Genomic DNA, 7,936 nt, shown 5'->3' with positions numbered 1-7,936 from the left:
AATGTTATGAGAAAACTACAGTAGGCCTATTATAACATTTAGCATGATAGAGTAGGCTAATTTAAGTAAATATTCCAGATTTTTTTTATTGTATAACAACATGCCCCACCTATTATATCAACTTACCCCGCATCCGGGGCATATTGTTACACTTGACTTTACTTCAAAATATTTACAAAATCTTTTATTTAACCAATTTTGTTCAATATAGAATACATAATTTTAATAAAGTACATATTTATCTTTCACTTTCATTTAGTTTCAATGTATGATTCGGGTTATTTCGTTAGATATTGGACTTTTTCTAAAAATCGTGACAACTAGCCCCGGTCTCCCCTATGTATTGGTCAGGAGTAGTCTGTTTTTATCATAGTTGTGTTGACCTGGGGCACTTCTATGTTTTTGAAATGTGTAGATGGCATCGCAATGTTCGTCAACATGAATGTGTAGTTGTGTGCCTGTTTCGCCAATATAAGTTTCAGAAGACAATCGATATTTTCGTTGTACTTTAGAAATATGTGGTGTGATAGCGACACCCTAGTTCCTACATTTCATGTTATTATAGTTTGAAGGCTGGAAACATAAAACTCTTTGTTGAATATACAGAACTGTTTAATTTAAGAGTTATTATTTAATTCATTTAGTGATTTAATATTCAATGATTATTTAGTTTTAATTAAAAGTATTGAAAGTTGACTATTTTAAAAGTGATAGTTGTGACAAGTTTAGTTTACGTTGGTACGAGTGGTACGTTGTGTATGTAGTTTAATTTGATTATTCAAATTCGCTGATACAAAGGTTTATGTGTCACATTTTGTGTCAAATGTGTATGGGAAATGTTTTATTCAAACGTTTAAAGACTTATAAAAATTAGTTTAAGCTCTTGAAGAATATTTTTTTATGAAAGTGTTTTGAGATCTAAAAATTGAAAATTGATTTTAATTTTTTAGATATAAATTTAATAATAATAAATGACTTACTGATATAAGCAAGCTCAGGTCATACATTTTAAGTTGGGACTTAAAAGATCACTAATCACATACAAAACATACTGTCAATCTAATGAAAGTTAAAAAAAAATATTTTGGCTGTTATGATTTTTAGTGTTTAAATTATAAGAGTTGCGTGTTTGCTTTCTCCTCACAAGAATGAGGTACGTTCAGATAATACTCTTTACTCTGCGTAGTTAGTCTTTTGGTGTAAGTGTAAATTATGCATTCAGCAAGCATATTTTGAATATTAGTCACACATGACATATTTTTGAAATGCAGCCTAAAGTGGTAAAAGAAAAAATATTACCATGTCCAAGATTGATGAATATGCATTCCGAGGTTTGTTGTTGGATGTGTGTCTATTTTATATACCTTGGAATAACAAAAAGTCTTAGGTTAATAATTTAGTGCTTTAACAAGAATATTAGTTTACAATATGAATAACTGTCTATTTCTTTCATAAAATATTTGTAAATGAGAAATCTACTCATAATAATATTATTGCTACGCCATGCATTATAAAGATTTCGAGGTTGTTCCTATTAAAGCCTTAGCCAAAACTGTTGAGCTGGCATATTCCAACTTAACAAATGTATTGAAATTGAAATAAAAAAGTTTGTTAAGCTAAAATATGCCAGCTCAACAACTTGTAATAATAACAGTTTCAAAACAAAACGTCGCAACTTTATAGACTGAGAATGAAAGGGAAGTGATTAAAAACTATACGTAAACATTACCTTTCTACAAGGTGATATGTTACAAAAATCTTCAGTTATTGCTCACAAAACGTAATAAACACACAAGCCTAATATGTAAGCAAGAAAAATGAAGATAGACATAATTAAAATAAATAGAATGTCGATTTTTGTAACAAATAGGCACAAACACATACATATATGTACACACATGTAGATAGATTGTTACAGATGTTTGTTACATAAGGACTGTCTGACAGATAAACAGAAAATGAAAGAAACATGAAAACAAGGTATTTTATAATAAAACACGTACAAGGGCAATTACAAATACTATAAAAAAATCAATCTTACAAAAACAAAAGGTAACAGAGAAGACCTGATAATTTTATCCACTTTGCACTTGGGGTTTAAGTACTACAGGTAACATTAATGTTACCTGATATTATCCTTTAATTATCTTTGTATATAGTTTGGAGTTTTTCATAGCTACTAATTATTAGTTACAATTATTATACATTTTCTTAGACATACAAATGAATGTAAGCTTTTAATATAGTCATGTAATAATACATCGTTGAGGAGAACATTGCTTGCTATTGTATTACATATTAAGTGTTGTCAGTTGAAACGAAACAAAAAATATATTTAAGTGGGGATATTAATATCAAAAAGTAGGTACACTTTGTTTTATAATGGAAATATTGATTTTAAGTTGTTAATATTTTTTGGAATTGTATGTTTGTTAACTAATTTTCTTTATAATAAGAGCTAATCCAATCGTATGATTACAAATTCTTTATCATTATATAGTTAGCATTACTAACAAAAATGCCCCAAACATATCTTATTATAGGCCAGAGGTTTTACCCACGTTTACATATATGCTATCCAGTTTCATAAAAAAAAAAGTTTACCGTATCTATGTAAACAGCATAATCTGCGGACTTACAACGCTAGAAACCGGGTTTCGATATCCGTGGTGGACAGAGCACAGATAGCTTATCGTGTTGCTTTGTGCATAACTACAAACAAACAAACAATCTTCCTGATAAACATTTTATTCAGTCTAAATCATGAACCAAGGTAGTGGTTTATAATAGAGATCGTCCGTTTGTTCAATTGTTCCGCCAGCTTACAGCAAAAACGGACGCGAGTATTACAATCAAACCTAGAAAATATTACTAAACGGATTATTTCGCATTGCATAGGGTACTTTTATGTTATTTTTATATTTTTCATAAGCTAAAAGAAATCATAATTCTAGTGTAAATTATTTTCTTTTCTTCAGACAAAAGACATTTTAAAAGTTAATTCTGAAAGTGTTTGCTTGTTGTCAAGCACAAAACTAAACAACAGACTATCTGTGTTCTACCTACAGCTAATATCGAAACACAGTTTTTAGCGATAGGAACCCAGAGACTTGCTGTTAAGCCAAACTTTGTTTACAATTACTTTGTATATAGCCTCATTACCGTCAAAGCTATCAGGTGCCCTTTTAACACATATTAGAAATACGAACGTATAAGTAGACGTGCATATAATCCATGTCTTCACTTAGTTTTCCGTTGCTTGGATTTTTACTGTGGCTTTCAGCTAATAAGACATGTACTTAATCAAATCATTTCGAAGGCTTATTACGAGTCACTTTGCATAAAAAGGTAACAAATATGAGTAATATATATCTTTTAATAGCTTACATGTCTTACCTCATCAGACTTAACTGGTAGCTCTTGCATTTTAATATAGTAAATATAACTATGATACAACTTTTTTTTTTTTTTTTTCTTCACATGATATTATGGTGCATATGACTTGATTAAATAAATTATCCACATGATACTAGACTTACTACGCAAAAGCTAAACAAATTGTTTTTATGTGACTCTCTAAATTCTAACAAACAATTAACAATATTAATTTAAGACAAAATATAACCAATTATTAAGAATGTTACCAAAGCTTGATGTAAAAGATGCCAACAGAATATAAAAAAAGATAAGCGAGGTGAGAAATGATGTCTACAAGAATAATTGTTAATCTAATTATTCAAACACTGTATATTTTCACGATTAATTCACGTCCTTACCTTAGCCTATTAGAACAAGTCTCTAACTTAATAAAAAGGCTTAATTGATAACTTATGTAATTTATATTTTATAAGTTATTGATATAAATACTTTTCGACCGAGGCAATGTGTGTCACTGTGCCTAGCTGAAATTATTGATATATATAGCGTTTCGACCGAGGTTTTGTGTGTCACAGTGCCTAGCAGAAATTATTGATATATATAGCGTTTCGACCGAGGTTTTGTGTGTCACAGTGCCTAGCAGAAATTATTGATATATATAGCGTTTCGACCGAGGTTTTGTGTGTCACAGTGCCTAGCTGACCTGAAGAGCCCTGTTTCTCTTGTAGGGAAAATTCTGACATTTGTAACTTCATTTTTGCTATCAAGTAACGCTATATTTCAGGAGACTAATTATTGTAACCAATAATCTTTTGGTGAAAGCAAATATATATATATCAGAGGATGCAGCTTTTAGTAAAAAATGTTAAATTATAGACTACAATTTCTTTATCGTAGGAATATTAATCTAACTTTGTCATATGTTTAATTGCAGAAGATTACGATGTTTTAAGAGACGGATATATAGATGGATCGTTAGAAACTTAAAGTTAAAAACATACAAATGCTTCAATGTAGAATGACGACACAAATCAAACGAATTTGGTGCTAACAGTTTTACTGCAATAATATAGAAAAATGCAATGTTACACATTGTTAAAACTGTGTTATGTAAAAAGTAATACAAATTATTTGTGTCGTACAAGTACTATAGAAGTGCTCTTATTAAACTCTGTATATGACGTATTTATAGTCTGCTTGTGTCTTGTCTCCATGGCAATAATGGAGAATACTCATATGCTTAAAACTAATGTACACCACAAAACGTATATTGATTAAATAATATAGAGTGTTCTGTCTGTGCTAGACCAGGGTTGGATAAAAAAATGATAAAGTTGAGACTGGCTAAACTAAGTAGCACGAGAAGAAAAGAGTATTAAGATTGTTCGGATTATTGTATACAAGAGAAAATAACTCACATTTTATAGCCTGGTAAAAATTGGAGGCTTGAATAATATTACAACTCAAGCACTTATCGACCAGATTGGATCATAAATATGTCTTCAGTATTCTCAATGACTTTAAGCCCTTATGTTATTTCCGGAAATGAAGATAAATAATAAATGTCATTAACTGTATAAAATGTGGTTCCAGCAACTGTAAGTAATCTTGAATGCATAATTAGTCATGAACACTACAAAAAAAAAATCATCTAAAGCCATGATGAGGTAATATTCTCCAACTCTGTGCTTTAACACAGTAATATCTATCTATAATAATAAAAGGACGTGTGTGTTGTGTGACCGCCTTAGCTCGAAAAGGATAGAACCTCGAAACCTGAATTTTCCACACATACTAAGTGGACCCTAAGGGTGTGCATCTGGGTATTATTTTTCTTATCCACGCGCATGCGCTTGCTCATCTTTTTAATGAGGCAAGCTAGCGAAAAACTACATAGATAAGAAGTGGATCCTTATATAACAATTTTTGATATATAGAAAAGCCAGTGCCTTTTGATAGCAATGCATTTCAACAATGGATTTTACGTCATGTTGCTTAGCAACAAAAGTATTTAGGTTATAGAGGATAGAACCTGGAAACCTGAAATGTTGGTAATATTTTTTTTATCCACGTGCATGCGCATGCGCATCTTTTTAATGAGGCAAGCTAGCGAAAAACCACATAGAAAAGAAGTGGTTCCTTATATAACAATTTTTGATATATAAAAAAGCCAGTGCCTTTGATAGCAATGCAGTCCAACAATGGCTTTTACGCCGTGTTGCTCAGCATGAAAAGTATTTAAGTTACACTTTTATGCTAAAATGGGTTCATAATACACGCACTGACATAGTCATCTAGAACATATCAACTTACTCCAAGAAATTAAGGCTATCATTTAACTGTAGGAGGACTACGAAGAGGCTGATTCAAGAATGTCTGACACATCATCTATGCACTTAAAACACTGAACGTAAAAAGTGTTGTGCTGTAGAGCATTAACTCGGATGTTGCTGTCATGATCACAAGATATATCTTCCTCCTAGATTTTCAAAATCTCTTCCTTGAGACTGTAACTGCACAAAAGACGCACTACATTCGAACGCACACTATTGCTCAAGATCTTGGACGCGACATTTCCCTTTTATTGCCGTCAATCCGTGCACTGAGTAGCTGTGACTCCACAAGTGTATTCAGAATAGGAAAAAGAAAGTAGATGAATACTCTGACTTTGAATTGTGACACACTGGATGACCTGAAGCAATTTAGTCAAGATTCTGCATTCATCACTGATAATGCCAGTAAGTAGTCGAAATACTGCTGGATGAAAGGAAGTAGCATTCCTTGTTTTCCGAGCCCTCGAAAATTTCATAGATTGATAATTCCACGGAACATCAGAAGCTATCTGCTTGATTTACTGCATAAACTAAGATGGTCATTAGGACTAATAACCAATGATTTAAAGGAAGTATTATTCCTTACTTTCTAAGCAGAATTTCAACATATCGGATACTGGATGATATCTAGTCAAAAATCAACAGCTTGGACAGTCATTAATCTATATATATGATCACAGACTGCAAGAAGGTGGCATTCATGTTTTCCCAGCTATCAAGTTGTAAACACTGTATAATGTAAGCACTACACTGTGCGATTTCCACATGATTGTAAAATTAGAAGCGTCATATAATTGATAAATCAGTGACTGAAAGGAGGTTGCAATCCTTTGTTTTCCAAGTCAATGAGTGAATTTTCTAATGTGAAACGTGAACTGACGTTTAAAAAAAATCACAACTATAATATAGCTGAGCAATGAGAGCTCTAAAAAGTATGTCTCACAGGAACTCACTAGACTTATCACCTAATTACATTGGAAGTATAACGGATCTACAAGCTACGAAGGAGTTATGTTTTCTAATGGTGAATGATAAAATACATTAGTAACAATGCGAGTTTTAATCCTGGCTTAATAGATTTCTAGCTAAAAAGTGTTGATTTAGCTGAATTTTGCCAGCAATTATATGTTTTATTAAGCCTGAAATATAAATGAGTAGAGTTTCACGGCCCCCCACTAACACTACTGTCACTACCACGTGTAGTTTTGGAAGGTAATGAAGTGAGTTATATACAGTGGTTGGAAGTGAGCTGTAATGAACTACTAAAGTACTTGACTATTGTGATGTCAGTACACATATATAGCAATGTATATATACAATAGTATTAAAACTGTTAATTTAAAAAAGGGAATAAGGATCGTAAAAATACAAAATCAGTATAGCTACTTAAAGTGAAAACGCAGTCGCAAACAAGTAAACACACACGCTTAAGGTTTGAGACACAAGATAAAAAATAATTGAGAATTAAAAAACCTACAAATAGGGATAGTAAATAGGGTAAGCATACAAGGATGGTGATAGTGCAGACATTATTTACTCTAGTTACAAATTCCGATTTTGATTCCATGCTATTAGCTAGAATAACATTTGGTGAATTCAAAATAGTGTTTTGTAGCTTGCATGTTTACTTTATTTACTATTCCAATTTGCAAGCTTTTAAATTCCCAATTTTTTTATTTATCTTGTCTCAAACCTTAAGCTTGTTTGTTTACATTTTTGCCACCGCATTTGCACCTAAATATAATTATTTGTTTCTCTATTTTTTTAAAGATCCCTATTACATTTTTTAAATCAACAATTTTTAATAATCTTGTTTCTTTGTTTTTATGTCTATCATGGATATAAACGTGTATAATAGCAATACTGTCCTACTTGAAACAGTTTAGTTTAAGGAAATACATAGTTGTTTTATGATGCTTTGTCGGGAAACAATGACAACCTTTTGAATGCCTTCATAGAGACTGGATGGCTATTGCTCCTGATATCTGTATGTATGATCACTGTAATACTTGGGGATCAACATACTACATGTTATATATGTGCTTGTAAAATATATATAACTACTATATTTATATTCTGTAGCTATATGGGGAGTCTTTAAACACTGGATTGGAAGGACTAATGAACTAAATAGGAATGGTGCATGGACCGGATTTTGTAACCGCGTGAGTTGTAAGCATGCATTACATATGCAATGCATATCGACTAGTTTATATATATATATA

The sequence above is a fragment of the Limulus polyphemus genome, unplaced genomic scaffold (genome assembly GCF_000517525.1).
Source record: "Limulus polyphemus unplaced genomic scaffold, Limulus_polyphemus-2.1.2 Scaffold4693, whole genome shotgun sequence".
Classification (NCBI taxonomy): domain Eukaryota; kingdom Metazoa; phylum Arthropoda; class Merostomata; order Xiphosura; family Limulidae; genus Limulus; species Limulus polyphemus.
Note: the sequence above shows the minus strand (reverse complement) of the source record.